General features: G+C 43.4%; 1 pseudogene; it reads left to right on the forward strand.

Annotated features, from left to right (window-relative positions):
* The first annotated feature begins 13,388 nt into the window (after positions 1–13,388).
* LOC147445424 (uncharacterized) lies at positions 13,389–16,279 on the forward strand (annotated as a pseudogene).
* Positions 16,280–16,670: the final 391 nt, after the last annotated feature.

Below are 16,670 nucleotides of genomic sequence, written 5' to 3' on the forward strand. Positions count from 1 at the left end.
CCTCATTGTAGGGATTCACTTTGACTTTTGTGCCACCTCAAGCCCCTCAACCTTGGGCATAGTTCTCTTCACAAGCTTGGGCTAGGTTCTCACCTCAAGTACATCCCTAGCATCTCAAGCAAGACAAGAACCTCAAGCATCTCAAGCATCTCAGTCATCAAGCATGTCAAGCACCTTAAGCTTGGGCCGGGTTCCCACCTCAAGCACAACCCTAGCTTACATAAGGTCAAAGGACTTTTAACACTAACTATTGGAGTCTTCAATGAATTTAACCCTAAGTTCTTTATGCTCCATTGGTTAGACTTGCTCTTTGATAGACCATCTCTCATTTGGATCCCATTACCATTGGCCCCGTTTTGAGATGGATCTATAAGCACATGTCTATATCCTAACCCTTGTTCTCGTTTATTCTCCCACATTAAATGATCAGTTTAATATGAGAAAATCATTTGGGTTGGTTCGTTATTAGATTTTATGACATTACCTCTCTCTTGAATCATAGTTCTCCTTGACTATGAGGTAGAAGAGATAAAGCCTTAGTCATTAGTCAATCTTACTTAGCGGGTAGAGGATCCCTTTTTACCCTAGGACATCTTTCCAAGATGGATGACCAATCCATTTGGTGCTTGGGAGACATAGCTGCCGCAAGTATGTATGCTCTTTAGTCCATTTCATTCTTCCAAATTAGAGTGACAAATTCTACTTGGTGTTTGAGAGACGTAGTCTTCACAAACATGATTCTAAGCATGCATACTATTTTAATTTGTGCACAATTAAAAAGAGAACTAGTCTTATAAGACAAAAACATGGGTCATTTAAAAGAAATTTGTACATTTGCTTACTCTAATGTAGCATTGTAAGCATTGACAAGGTTCATAATATCCTTAATTTGTATTCCTTGCATCCATCTAGCATCTTTAAAAGGATAATTTTTGAACTTAATAAGATACCATCGGATAATCTTACCATGTGTCCTAGTACCAACACTACAAGAGGTTGTGTGGTCTTGTGACGTTGTTAGCGACGGAAATACACTGGGTTTTTATAACCCCCGACGTCGCTAAAACCGTCGCTACGAGCGTCGCTACGAGCGTCGCTACGAGAGCGTCGCTAAATGCGTCGCTATATAGAGACGCTCATAGCGACGGTCATAGCGACGGTTATAGCGACGTTTACACAGAAGACTATAGCGACGCTCATAGCGACGCTACAGAGCCATAAATAGCGACGGTTATAGCGACGCCCGAGAGAATTTTTTTTGGTGACAGGGCATTGAATGCCCTGCCACCCATCAACCATATTGTACTTGATTTACTTTTTAAAAAAAGTGCAAGGGTAGATAATAGACCCAAAATAGTCACCCACAAGACGCATTGTTTGCAAAATTGACAAGCGTAAAATTGACAATTGTACACATCATAGGCAAAATGAATTGATTGGCAAATGTAATAATGACAATTGTACAACATCATAGGCATAAAGAATTGATTGGCAAAAGGAACTGCGGTGACAAATGTAATAATATACATGGTTCAAAAAGACGTATAAAATCCGTCTCATGATACATAAGCTATGAGAAACCCTAAACTAATGCTATCTAGCTACGGCTAAAATGACGTCGTCTAGTCAGACGTCTCATCGCGTCCAAGCGGCGTATCTGTCGGATTCTGCAAAAAAAGACAATAAGACAGCTTTCAGTAAGTATAAACATATAACGACATTTATAAAACAATACAAAAAATAGAAAAGAGTAAACCCTAATACTAACCATGCCGCCGCGAGAACTGAGAATGTCCATCAGGGCGTTTAAGCCCTTCCTGCCTGCGTACTCGCGCTCGTACGGTGTGGGATCACGTCCTGTCATCGACCACTGTCAAAACATACAAAGATTTCATTATGTTAGAATTAAAAAACTCATAAACCCTAAACTATCGAACATAAAGAGCAATGCGAAAACACTTACAAAATCGGCCTCAAATGATGCCCATCCACCGCTCCCCAAGTGGTGCGAGCTCCCTGCCTCTACTCGCGCTCTGGCTGCATCCTTTTGTTGCTTCCACTTGTCGGGATTCTCGCGCGCTGCTTTCTTCGCATTCTTCCAATCTTCTTTGGCCAGCCAATCTGGCCTGTTCCACCCATTCTTGATTGCTTTTTGCACTTCGGAACGCTTGTGTTTGCAGTATTCGCGCATTCGAATCTTCATCAGGTCTTCATTGAAGCGCTGATCCCGTGTTGGAACGGGAAACTCATCATGAAGTATGCTGATGACTCTGTTTTTTAAATCACTTGGTACTTCACTCCATTTGTTTAGTATGTAGTGTCTAAACAGCTGAGAGCAAAGACCACGCATGCGCGAGATCACCTTCTTGCCGTCATCATCCATGATGATGCCGCCGCTGAAGTCGACGGAGTAAGGCAAGCCCTCTGGCCGGTGACGCGTGAACCTGGGTGTCCCGGCAGGGGTCTCTAGCGGCGTGTCGATGGGGGTACGGACGTCAGGTGTCTCCACCGGCGTCTGGGCCCCGAAGCGAGGAGTGTCGAGTGGGGTGGCTCCTGGCGGAGTAGGTAGAGGTGTGTAGCTTCTAGGAACAGTCAGCCGTGCAAAACCTGGCGTAGATGGCGATGCTGTGGCTGGTGTGGGGGCGGGCAAAGAAGGGGAGGGTAAAGAGCCTCGTCGAACACGAGGCGGTGTGGAGGCATCGGTGGCGGAATCCCCACAACAACCGCCACCGCCACCACTAGAGCGCCGGTGTCTAGACGAGTGTGAAGCTCGTCTCGTCGACGCCGAAGCTTCGGAGCGCGCCGAATGCTCCGAAAGAGAGGGAGATGCGGATGGAGTAGGAACGCGCGATGATGCGCCAGAGCGATGACGCTCCACGTACCACTGTCTCTGCTGCGGTGACAAAGAAGAAAGAAACTCCTCATCATCCATACCTGCATTAAACACACGAATATTTAAACTTAATATTGAATGAATAGAGTAGACAATGACGCAAAGACCATTAAATACAATGACGTAATGACGCATATAAATACAATGACGCAATGAATTGAGTGATAGAAGAGGCAAGTCGAAAACTCAGAATTTTCAATCAAAAGATGTGAGCGCGAGTAGAAAAGAGCGTTATACACCATGGAAGGTACTTAGAGAGCCAGAGCTTTTACAACACGGAGCAAAATTGTTCAAATACAATATTTGTGGCTTTAAGAGATCTCTCTCTCATCCTCGCATAACTCAGCATAACTTCCTATATCTATATAGAGCTCTCCGTTTAAACACATATCCTCTGTTTCATTTTGTAGCTCCTCTGCATGCACCCCATATAGAGTAGTAGCATCTTGATGCTCGTCTGGCACCACCGCAGCGGCTTCTGATTGAGCATCTTCTCTGATCTCCTCCATTGATGCCGTTGTGATTGGCACATGGTAGCCTTCATACGTCCTTGCACTACGAGGGGCTACCTCTATGACGTACCACCAGTTTGATGTAGACTTTGTAGGATGAAATATTACCTGCCAGAGCCACATAACTTACATGAGAGCTTTCAAGCACATAACTTGTAAAAGGGGGATGTTAACTATTTACATACTTACTTGTTCACAATGCTCGGGTAGTACGAAAGTGTCTCTTAGGTCAGTCCATTTCTTAGTAGAATCCACCTCAAGAAAACCAGACTCTCCTCTACGCACAGTAGCGTTGCGACCCTCCATGATTATCTTGAACCATTGCACGTCGAACAAGTCGACAAAAAATCCTCTGTAATCGATCCTCAAAATCTCTTGCAGCGTGCCGAAGTAAGTGAGTTCCGCCACCACAGGATCTGCATCAGAGGAACGTCGTCGACTAGACTGTTCAAATTTTGCCATGATTCCACAATCTTGAGTAAAACGCTTTTTGTCGATTCGTTCCACCCTAAAATGTCGACCTTTACACCATGCTGCTGTGTATGACTTATACTACAACGAACAAAGATTATGAGTGGCCGTTCAAACGTTTAGAAATAAAGTCACTAGCTAGTCGTACATTGCAAACTTACCTTGGTCGCGCAACCCCGAGAGTACTCCCACTCTTCCTCAGTCACTTCGTCACCGCATTGTTGTGCGCTTTTCAATTGGTTGTGCAACCATCTTAAGCTCATGAAGGTTGGTAGGCTCTCCAGACCCGTCGGATAGTGCATCGGTGGTCGTCTTCCCCGTCTCCACTCGATTCGTGCCCTTTGTCGCTCTTGCTTTGCATCCTCATATTGTGAAATCCACTTTTGCATCACTGGATTGTGAAGCATGCAAAATCGGTTGATTTTAGCCTCTAGATCTTCCGTCATCTTCTTCTCAACACCGAGATTGCACATGACAATCCCAGATATGCGCTCATCATCTATGGTTCGCCATAGCGTGTCCCGGGCTTTATCAAATCCGTCTAGCCACTCTCCAATGTACACTAGGGACTCTGATACCAACCAACCTTCTGCCATGCTACCCTCCGGACGTGCCTTTTGACGCACATATCCCTTAAGCGTTTTCATGAAACGTTCTAAGAAGAACATCCATCTGGAATGAACTGTGCCAGCTATTTCCACCTCATCAACTATGTGAACAAGAAGATGCACCTGAATGGTTAGCATGGTAGTAGGAAAATGTTTCTCAAACATGCACACAAGCTCCGCAGCATTTAGTTTGGCGAATGGTATGGAGTCTACGTTGATCTCCTTTTGTGAGATCCATTGCACCAGCTTTGCAAGTTTGTAGATTGTGTTACGGATGTCGAGAGACAAACATCCCTCAATGGCAACCGGTAAAATAAACTGTAAAGTATGTGCAGCAATGATATTAAAGTCCACATTTTATGCAATGATATTAAAGTCCACTATGAACGTACCTGACACATTTTATGCCAATCGTGTGACTTCAAACCGGTAAGCTTTCCTTCTTTAGTAAAACACGTTCGGAGCGAGTGCATTACGCCAGTGGGGGTCCGCAAAGATCGAATGGTCTCTTTTACTTTGCGTTCTTGGGCTCCTGTGAAAATCCATGGTGCTTTAGGGAGTTTTATCGATCCATCAGACGCTGTTTGCGGCCAATATTGCTCCATACGATCCACATTTCTAAGGTCAACTCTGGCTCCCAAAGTATCTTTCTTGCCGGTCAGATGGTCCCATAGTAGATTACCCACATTCTTGAATATGTGCATTGGATCGAGCAAGTGATTGATCATGAGTCGGGGCCAGTATGGTAACTCGTACCATAGAGATAGTCTCTTCATCCCTGGAGGCAATCCGTCATCGCACATCTCCTTCTGCTCTAACCATGCTTGTGCAGACATCCTTGGTGGCTCTCTTCCCAAAAAGCCGTCGCGTAACACATGATTCTCTGGAAGATACGCTTGATGACCTTCGTAGATTTGCTTCTTCAGTGAGGGCGCCCTACGTGCATTCAGTCTAGGTCCACATGTGACACATGCTCTGTATCCGCTTGTTTGAAGCCCTGCATGTATACACATGATAATAGATCAACTATGGGAAAAAACAAGATTTACAGTGTCTGAGTGAGGAGTGTCAATAGATCACCTGAGCATTCTGTTAGCCCGGGATAGTCATGCATGGTCCACATTAGAATGCCTCTGATCAAAGCATTCCGTCGTCCTGTGTGTCGGCTCATATCCACCACCTCTATGCCAATCCACAATTGTTGTAGCTCTTCCAATAGTGGACGAAGATACACATCCATATTCCCCACTTTATATCGCCCTGGCACAATCAAGCTTAGCCATAGGTGCCCCTTCTTCGTAGTCAACCACGGGGGAATGTTGTAGTTGACGATGACAACGGGCCATACACTGTAAGATGTTGATCTTTGACCAAATGGATTTACGCCATCCATAGCCAGGCCTAAGCGCAAATTTCGAGCTTCCCTGGCAAAATCCGACCATGTTCCATCTATATGTTTCCAGGCTGCGCAATCTGCAGGAATTCGTAGCACACCATCCGAAGATTTATTCTCCTCATGCCATGATGCTAGGGCGGCCATGGACTTACATTCGAAGAAATGCTTGATGCGAGGAAGCAGAGGAAAATGTCGCAAAACCTTTTGTGGAATTTTTGTCCCGTGGAGATCTACTCGATATCTTTCGGAATCACATTTCGGACACTTCTCCATGTCTATGTATTCCCCTCTGAAAAGAATGCAGTCATTAGGACAAGCGTGGATAGAATTGTAATCCATCCCCAAGTTTCGCAAAATCTTTCTTGCTTCATCTCGGGAATCTGGCATCACATTGTCAGCTGGTAGTATGTGCTCTTTAAGCAATCTACACAACATAAAAATACGATACAGTCGTGTAAAAATCTATCAGATCATTATACATTTAGAGTTTTATTAAAGTAAACTAATTGTAATAGATCACCTGAAAAGCGCTGTGACGCTAGTGTCACTCCATCCAAACTTTGCCTGCATGTTGAGAAGAACCAGGAGTGCTTTCAATCTAGACATACGTGCTCCATTATACAATGGCGTATCGGCTTCACTTTTCATATCATCATAGATAAGCCTTTCTGAATCCATGATCGTCTCGATCATTTCATCAATCTCGGGCTCAAACATTGCCTCGTTGGGAATGTGCTCTGCATGATCATCCCCCGAGCTGTCAGAGGCTACATCTTGTGGCCTCACATATGCTGCTTGACCAAAGCGCCTGCGAACACGTCTATTGGGTTGCAAGATTGCTGCTTGTTGGCCAGCGTCAGAGTCCGACGAGTTATAATTGGCAACAACTCGATCTATAATAGATGGATCGAACTCGCCAAATTCGCGAACGTGCTGCAAAGAAACACGTCTTGTCCGTCGCACAGCATGCTTGCATTGATTACAAGGACATAAGACCCTCGTTGAGAGATAGGTGTTTCGGTTGGACGGTCCCACATCCTCGTCACTACTCATAATGAGGATAAAAATCTTATAACCTGGACAACAAATTTAATATTCTATTGGCATTCTTCGTCTTATCTCTCTCTCTCTCTCTCTCTCTCTCTCTCTCTCTCTCTCTCTCTCTCTCTCTCTCTCTCTCTCTCTCTTTACCTCACATTCTCTAGTCATGTCCAATCCCCGCACACCTCGGTCTAGAGGTGCACGGAGATCAGAACCACCGGGTTATAATCTCGTCTTTATTGGTCAATACCTATATTTGTGGGTACAAGAAATCTACAGACCCACGTCTACATGATACTGCATGTAGTGGACAAAACCCCTTTGCCTCTTCTCTAGCTGTAGCACTTCACAGCATCTTAACATCTTTTCACAGTAGATCTTTTCACTGTTCGTCTAACTCTAAACCCTAAACCGTAAGTAATTCTTGCGTGGACTCGATCTAACGTAAATAAGCGTAAATCTAACTAAAAATAAACCTAAATCTAATTTAACGTAAGTCTACATCTAACCTAATCTTTAACGTCTTTTGGGATAGTTTCCTACGACGTTAAAACTCTCTTCTTCTGTGTGTGTGTGTGTGTGTGTGTGTGTGTGTGTGTGTGTGTGTGTGTGTGTGTGTGTGGGTAAACCTAAATAAACCTAAGTCTAATCTAATATAACATAAATCTAAATCTAACGTAAATTATGTTATATTAAAAACAAAGAACTAAACTAACAGGGATTGTAAGAACCTTAAAACTGATTTAACACATAATTTTTCACATAACTCGGCAAGAGTTGGCATTCTCATCACTAAAGATGTGAGAGTTAACTTCCGGCGGTGACGCTGCCTCATCTCCATCCACATCTGACGACAGCAATTGGCCCTTTAGACCGTTCTTGTTCTTGTTACTAACTTTGAAGTTGTTGTTGAATGACTAGAGGTTGTCTAGATGGTCATTGTGTCGGGGATGTAGTGACTCTTGCCGCCCTGAAGATCCACCTTCTTCCCTATCTTCTGAAGACATTTCACCAGTACTTTTGGATCGACGGAGCCCACCATGAGTGAAGGCAGCAATACCCTATATTCCATTGAGGGCTTTCTTCACCTGCTTCATGCAGGCATCGCAGTCTATGGAGACCTAAATCTAATCTAATATAACGTAAATCTAAATCTAGCGTAAATAAACGTAAATCTAATTAAAAATAAACCTAAATCTAATCTAATTTAACTTAAATAAACCTAAATCTAATTTAACGTAAGTCTACATCTAACCTAATCTTTAACGTCTTTTAGGATAGTTTCCTACGACGTTATAACTCTCTTCTTCTTGTGTGTGTGCGCGTGTGTGGATGTGTGTGCCAATAAAAAGAGATAAATGGTATAACCTTTCTATCACCCATGCCAAGTATGATAGACTGGTTATGCCATTTCCCTCTTGAATAATAGGTCTTGAGTTCAACTCCTCGTCGGCTAGATCTTTAGGTCTTTTAATTTTAATTAGTTTCCTACGACGTTAAATTAGTTTCTCTCTCTTTCTCTCTCAATGTGTGTGCGTTTTTTTGGATCGTATGCATGTTTTCTCTCTCTTTTCCTCTCTCAATGTGTGCGTTTTTTGTTTATGCATGTTCTCTCTCTCTTTTCCTCTCTCAATGCGTGCGTTTTTTGTTTATGCATGCTCTCTCTCTCTTTTCCTCTCTCAATGTGTGTGTGCATTCTTTGTTTATGTATGTGTGTGTGCGTTTTTGTTTATGTTTGTACTCTCTCTCTCTCTCTCTCTCTCTCTCTCTCTCTCTCTCTCTCTCTCTCTCTCTCTCTAAAACACTATGTGTGTGTGTATGTGTGTGTGTGAGAGAGAGAGAGAGGGAGAGAGAAAGAGGGGAAGGGAACATGAGAGTGAGGAGAGGGAAGGAGCATACCTGGCTCTCCTTCCTCTCCTCGTGTGTGTGTGTGTGTGTTTGTGTGGGTGTGTGTGTGTGGAGAAGAAAAAGAGAGAGAGAGAGAGAGAGAGAGAGAGAGAGGGAGAGCGTTACTTGCTCCTTGCTTGAGGGCGCCGAAAAACTCAAATCTGAGATCTGAGTTTTTGGGCGCGCTCTGTTATTTTTTTAGCCCAGTCGGCGTCGCTATGAGCATCGCTATAAGCGTCGCAAATTTCCAAAGAAATTTCCGACGCTCATAGCGACGCCGGGATTTTTTTTTTGAGCGTCGCTAATATGAATAGCCTCTTGTAGTGCAATAGCTTCGAGTTGTAGCACCTCTTCTTGGTCTTCAACTTCGACGGGAGGGTCTTCAATAATTGGTTCACTTGGTGGCTCTCCTTTGTATGGCTTGAGTAGGCTCACATGAAAAGCATTGTGTATGAGCCAATGGTTGGGCAGTTTGAGTTGGTAAGCTATCTCATTAATAGGTTTAAAGATTTGGAAAGAACCATAGTATCTTTTTGCTAGCTTAGCATAATACTTTTGATGGCCCGTAGGAAACTTTAGTAAGACCCAATCATTTTCTTTGAACGTTAAGGTCCTTCTGTGCTTATCAACAGCTTTTTTCCTTTGTTGAGAGATGGATATAGCCTCCTTAATCTTTTGAAAGATTCTTGTAGGTCACGGCTATACTCATTGGCATTGAAGATCTTCCCATTTACTTTGAGTAGCAACGGACTTTTACGTCTTCCCTCAATGATCTCAAAAGGTGCTTTTCCCGTAGAAGTATGTACAGTATTATTGTAGGCATACTCTACAAGAGGTACGTACTTTTCCCATTGTGAGCGTTGATCTATTTTTGTAACATAAGTCTTTAGTAGATCTAGTATCGTAAGATTGGCTATCTCACTTTGGCCATCCGTTTGTGGGTGATAGGCCAAAGAGAAATACAATCATGTTCCTAGATTTTCAAAGAGACCGTTCCAAAAGTTACTTGTCATTCTAAGATCTCTATCTGACACGATGGATGTTGGTAATCCATGGTGTTTGAAAATCTGAGATATGAAGAGAGTTTCCATTTGGTTTGCCTTAATAGTCTTTTTGATAGGAATAAAGTGTGCTTGCTTGCTAAACGTGTCGACTACTGTCCATATTCCCATGGATAGACTTGGGCAATCCAAAGATGAAATCCATGGATATACTCTCCCATGGTGAATTTGGAATAGGCAATGGCTGGAGTAATCCATGTTGCTTCCCTCTATCATACTTGGTCTTTTGGCATACTATACATTTTGAAACATACTCTTGTATGTCCACTTTCATGGTAGGCCCATAGAAATACGTCTATACTCCTTGAAGAGTAGGTTGAATACCTCTATGCCCCGCATAGGGAGGAGCATGGGATTCATACATAACTTTCTCACGAATAGAATGGGTAACACATAGCCTATTTTCGTGAACAAGATAACCATCCTGCAAGGTGAATGGTTCCTCTTTCTTCCCCAAATCAAGGACTGACATTATGTCTCTAAAGTCAGGGTCAGTGTCATACTCATCTATCATAGAGGATAGATCATTGTGAGTAGCTATAGACACCGCATTAACTTTTGGTTGTCATGAAAGTGCATCAGCCACTTGATTGTGCTTACCAGCAATGTGAGCAATATGGATATTAAATTGCGAAAGAAAATTTTTCCACCTCATTTGTTTGTCGGAGAGCTTGGTTTGCGTCATGAAATACTTGAGACTTTGGTGGTCGGTTTGTATAATAAATGGAGTCCCCAATAAGTAGTGCTTCCATGTGTCTAGGGCATGTAGAACAAATAAAAGCTCTTTCTCATAAATGCTTAAGACTCGTTCATCGGTATTGATCCTTTGGCTCTCATAAGCTATGGCATGCCCTTCTTGAAGCAAAACTGCTCCAAGGCAATCACCACAAGCATCACATTGGACCTCAAATGGCTTTGAGAGGTCCGGAACCATGAGGACTAGTTAGGAGGTAAGCTTTTCTTTGAGCTTATCAAAAGCATTTTTCTCCTTAGCAGTACATACATACTTAATGTTTTTCCTAGTTAAGTCATGTAGTGGTCTTGCTATTTGAGAGAATTTTGGTATGAAGCGTCTATAGTATGCGCACATACCAATAAAAATTCGTAGCTCATGTAGATTCCTTGGATTAGGCCATGCTTTTATTACCTTTAACTTCGATGGATCCATACGGATACCATCTTGAGAGATAATATGACCTAGGTATTGAATCTCTTGAAGGAAAAATTTGCTTTTCTTTTGGTTGAGAAAAAGCTTATTCTCCCTCAATGCTTGAAAAATCACTTGGAGATGTTGCTTATGTTCCTCCAAATACTTGGAGTAGATGATTATATCATCAAAGAACACTCCAGTGAATTTGCAGTAAGGTCTACAAAATCTCTCCATTAGATGATTGAATGTAGCTGGCACATTAGTCAAGCCAAAAGGCATGACTAGATATTCATAAAGACCAAACGTTGTGCGAAACGCAATCTTTAGGATATCTTCATCCACTATCCTTATTTGATGATAGCCACTTTTAAGTTCAATCCTACTAAAGTAGATAGATCCTTGTAGCTTATCAACATAGATCTTCTACCCGAGGCACGGGAAATCTATTTTTGATAGTGATATGGTTTAGTGCTCGATAGTCCACACACATATGGTATGTACCGTCTTTCTTTTGCACTAAAAGGACTGGAGAACAAAAGGGAGTGAACTAGGCCTCACCATCCCTTTGTCTATCAATTCCTGTACTTGCCTCATGATCTCCTCTTGTTGAGCTTGTGAGACTCGATAAGGAGGCTAGTTAGGTGGTGAGCTTCCTAGAAGGAGCTCAATACAATGGTCATCATCCCCTCGTTTTGGAGGTAAGTCCATAGGGATATCATCAAAATGAACACATCTTGGAATCCTTTTAGACAATTAGACAAGTCCACCTCTTCTTGATTCCTACCATTTACATTTGATGAAACATTAGGATCTTTTAGAGACTCTTTGACAAACATCATGTATGCAAGAACTGAGCTCTTCATTGATTTATCAAAAGCAGGAGGATTTACAAGTGGAATAGTGCGACCACGCTCACTAGCATCTATATACATGTTCGTTTCCCTGTTGGTGAAGTAGATTCTCCTTTCAAGGAACTTCTTATTGGCAGCCTTGTGATCAAAGCATAGCGCCCCACGGATAACATCCTCATGTTGGAGAGGAGAGATGAAAATTTTTTCTTTATCGACATAGCTTTGGACATGAAGCCTCAACTTCCCAATCAAGGGAGTAACGGAGGCTTGCTGTCCCTTGAAAGATGTGTCAGTCGTTACAATATCTCCCATCTCGAAAGCTTGAATGCCCAACTTGGTGGCCAACTCCGTTGGTATGAAGTTGTGAGTAGAGCCAGGGTCAAACAAGATGAAGGCATCATGCCCTCTTACCTTTCCCCAATCATAGGAAAGTGATGATCCTTTGCAATGAGCATCCTCTTATGGAGCTTCAATGGTGAAATCCCTAAGAGTCTCATTGCGAGCATTCTTCTTGGGACAAGAACGATATCCATGTCCTTGCTTCCCACACTTGAAACACTCATGGTCCTTGCGAAAAGCTTCAAGCTCTTCAGGAGAGAGTTTTTTTTTGCCTTTGTAAACTCCCTTCTCCTTGGACCGATTGTTGTTGTTGCCTTGTAGCTCATGCTTGAAGCTCATTGGACCCCTCCAGGCATAGCCAATCACACAAGCAAGAATATACCAAGCAACAAGGGTAGCCTTGGGACAAGTGTCCCCCATTGCCCTTTGAGAGAGAGGGCTTGATAAATGCTAAAACAATTAATTAAATACACTAAATTATCATTGGATCCCTTGGAAGGCCAACAAATAGGCTTTAGGCGCACCATGAGGGTAACCTAGCTAGGGGCTTGACATGTGTCCTACTTGCCCCTTGGGAAAGGGGTGCCCTTTGGGGGAGAGAGTGGTCAAGCAACCACCCCCCCTTCTTGCATGGCTCGCCCCCTCCTTGTAGGGATTCACTTTGACTTTTGTGCCACCTCAAGCCCCTCAACAACCTTGGGCCTAGTTCTCACCACAATCACTACAAGAGGTACTTCACATTAGCAACGCTCGCACTGCAACACTCAAAAGTGAAAATCCACGGCGTCGCTATGAGCGTCGCTATTTTCTTTGTTACACAACGACGCTCATAGCGACTCCAACAGCGACGTCGACAAGGGTAAAAAGTAAATCTAGAGCGCCAAAAAGTCAAATCTCATATCTGAGTTTCGACGCTCAAGCGAAAGATGTAAACCCGCACTCTCCCTCTCTCTCTTTCTCCCCCCCCCCCCCCCCCCCCCCCAACACACACACACACACACACACACACGAGGAGAGGAAGGAGAGCCAGGTATGCTCCTTCCCTCTCCTCTCTCTCATGTTCCCTTCCCCTATTTCTCTCTCTCTCCTTCTCTCTCTCTCTCTTTCTCTCTCTCTCTCTCTCTCTCTCTCTCTCTCTCTCTCTCTCTCTCTCTCTCTCTCTCTCTCTCTCTCTCTCTCTCTGGAACAAAAATTCCACAAAAGGTTTTGCGACATTTCCCTCTGCTTCCTTGCATCAAGCATTTATTTGAATGTAAGTCCATGGCCGCCCTAGCATCATGGCACGAGGAGAATAGATCTTTGGATGGTGTGTTACGGATTCCTATAGATTGCACAGCCTGGAAATATATAGATGATACATGGCCGGATTTTGCCAGAAAAACTCCAAATTTGCGGATAGGCCTGGCTATGGATGGCGTAAATCCATTTGGTCAGAGATCAACATCTTATAATGTATGGCCTGTTGTCATTGCCAACTACAACATTCCCTCGTGGTTGACTACCACGAAGGGGCACATGTGGCTAAGCTTGATATTGCCGAGGCGGTATAAAGTGAAGAATATGGATGTGTATCTTCGTCCACTATTGGAAGAGCTACAACAATTGTAGATTGGCATAGAAGTGGTGGATATGAGCCGACACACAGGTTGACGGAATGCTTTGATCAGAGGCATTCTAATGTGGACCATGCATGACTATCTCGGACTAACAGAATGCTTCGGTGATTTACACTCAAACTCAAACACTGTAAATCACCTGTGCGCGGACGTATGAGGGCCCCTCGTAGTGCACGGACGTATGAGGGCTACCATGTGCCAATCACAGCGACATCAATGGAGGAGATCAAAGAAGATGATCAATCAGAAGCTGTTGGGGTGGTGTCGGACGAGCATCAAGCTGCTACTGTCTTTGGGGTGTATGTAGAGGATCTACAAAATGAAATGGCGGACATTTTCCTAAACGAAGAGCTCTATATAGACATAGGGAGTTATGCTGAGCTATTCGAGGATGAGAGAGAGACCTCTTAAAGCCATAAACATTGTATTTGAACAATTTTGCTCCGTTTTATAATATATATTGTATTCACATGGCTTTTTGTCCATTCCTATCTATATACTATACTTGAGAAATTTAAATTGTGTTTAATCGTCATTGCTACCACTCCAGGTATGCTCCAGGTATGTTCTCACAAGCAGGAACACTCCTTGGTGTGTCATGAAAGTCTGATATGCCAACACAGCACTGCGCTCCGACTGCGATGGAGACTGAGGCTGCAATCGCGAAGGAGGTGGATCTAGTGGAGGGACAAGCAACATCTATGAGCAGAGACGGATCACCTCCTTCGCGATTGCAGCCTCAGTCTCCATTGCAGGATCTAGTGGAGGGACGAGCAGCATCTATGAGCAGAGACGGATCACCTCCTTCACGATTGCAGCCTCAGTCTCCATCGCTGTACAAGTTTCATCCTTTTACAAGATATGTAGAATGCACACGGGAGACAAATTCACAAGAACTTCATAGGAATTTCTCTACACAGGAATCCCTCTCCCTTTATGAATCCTCCCTCTCTCTCTCTCTCTCTCTCTCTCTCTCTCTCTCTCTCTCTCTCTCTCTCTCTCTCTCTCTCTCTCTCTCTACACAGGAATCCCTCTCCCTATTATCTATAGTATAGATTATAATTTGTCCATGTTTTCTTCTCCATTCAATATTAAGATTAAATGTTCGTGTGTTTAATGCAGGTATGGATGATGATGAGTTTCTTTCTTCTTTGTCACCCAAGCAGAGGAGGTGGTACGAGGACCGGCATCGCTCTGGAGAATCATCATGTCGTTTCACTCCTTCAGCATCTCTCTCTGTTTTGGAGCATTCAGCGCCTTCCAAAACTTTGGTGTCGACGAGATGATCTTCACACTCGTCTAGGCACCGAAGCTCTAGTGGTGGCAGTGGCGGTTGTTGTGGGGATGCCACCGCCAATGCCTCGACACCGCCTCGTGTTCGACAAGTCTCTTTACCTTCCCCTTCTTTGCCCGTCCCCACACCAGCCATGACATCCCTATCTACGCCTGGTTTTGCACGGCTATCGGCCGTTCCTGGCTACACACCACTAGCTACTCCTCCGGGAGTCACCCCAGTCGACAATCCTCGCTTTGGGACCCAGACTCCTGTGGAGACACCTGACGTCCATACCCCCATCGAGACGCTGTTAGAGATCCCTGCCGAGACACCCAGGTTCACGTGTCACAGGCGAGAGGGCTTGCTGTACTTGGTCGACATTAGCGATGGCATCATCTTGGATGACGAAGGCAAGAAGGTAATCTCGCGCATTCGCGGTCTTTGCTCTCAGGTGTTTAGACACTACATACTAAACACCTGGAGTGAAGTGCCAAGTGAATTAAAAGACAGAGTCATCACCATGCTTCATGACGAGTTTCCTATCTTAAGTCCGGATAAGCGCTTCAATGAAGACCTGATGAAGGTTCAAATTCGTGAATACTGCAAGCACAAGAGTTCTGAAGTACAAAAATCAATAAAGCATGGGTGGAATAGACCAGATTGGCTGGCCAAAGAAGATTGGAAGAATGCAAAGCGAGCAGCGCACGAGAATCCTAACAAGTGGAAGCAACAAAAGGAGGCAACCAAAGCGCGAGTAGAGGCAGGGAGCTCTCACCACTTGGGGAGCGACGGGTGGCATCATTTGAGACCAATTTTGTAAGTGTTTTTGCATTGCTCTTTAGGTTTGATAGTTACGTCTATTTGTACTTTTAAATTCTAACATAATGGATTCTTTATATGTTTTGAACAGTGGTTGATGACAGGACGTGACACCACACCGTACGAGCGCAAGTACGTAGGCAGAAAGGGCTTAAACGCCCTGATGAACATTCTGAGTTCTCACAGCGGCATGGTTAGTATTTCACTTTACTCTTTACATTTGTTGTATTTTAATGATAAGCTAAGAAAATAAATCGTTTTGTAATTATATATTTATACTTATAAAAAGTATGTCTTATTGTTTTTTTCTGCAGAATCCAACAAATACGCCGCTTGGACGCGATGAGACGTCTGATTAGACGACGCCAATCTAGCCGTAGCCGTAGCTAGATAGCATTAGTTTCCTTTTGTCATAGATTGTATATTGAGATGACGTGTATACATATTTTTGTAACTATTGGAAACCATGTATTTTCTCAATAATGACAATTGTGTTGTAACTATTACATTGCAACTATTGAAACCATGTATTTTCTCAATAATGACAATTGTGTTGTAACTATTACATTGCAAAGCTTAACAATCAAGTGATTTTGCGCCCTATGATGTGTATACTTGTCATTGATTTACTTTCGTCAATTTACTTTTGTCCAATTACTTTTGTCAGTTTTGTATCTTTATTCTGCAAACAATATTATGCATGATGGAGTTAATGGTTATATTGTCTTGTGGGTGACTACCAGTGGATCT

Source organism: Adiantum capillus-veneris, chromosome 12 (assembly GCF_014529385.1).
Source record: "Adiantum capillus-veneris isolate H3 chromosome 12, ASM1452938v2, whole genome shotgun sequence".
NCBI classification, from domain to species: domain Eukaryota; kingdom Viridiplantae; phylum Streptophyta; class Polypodiopsida; order Polypodiales; family Pteridaceae; genus Adiantum; species Adiantum capillus-veneris.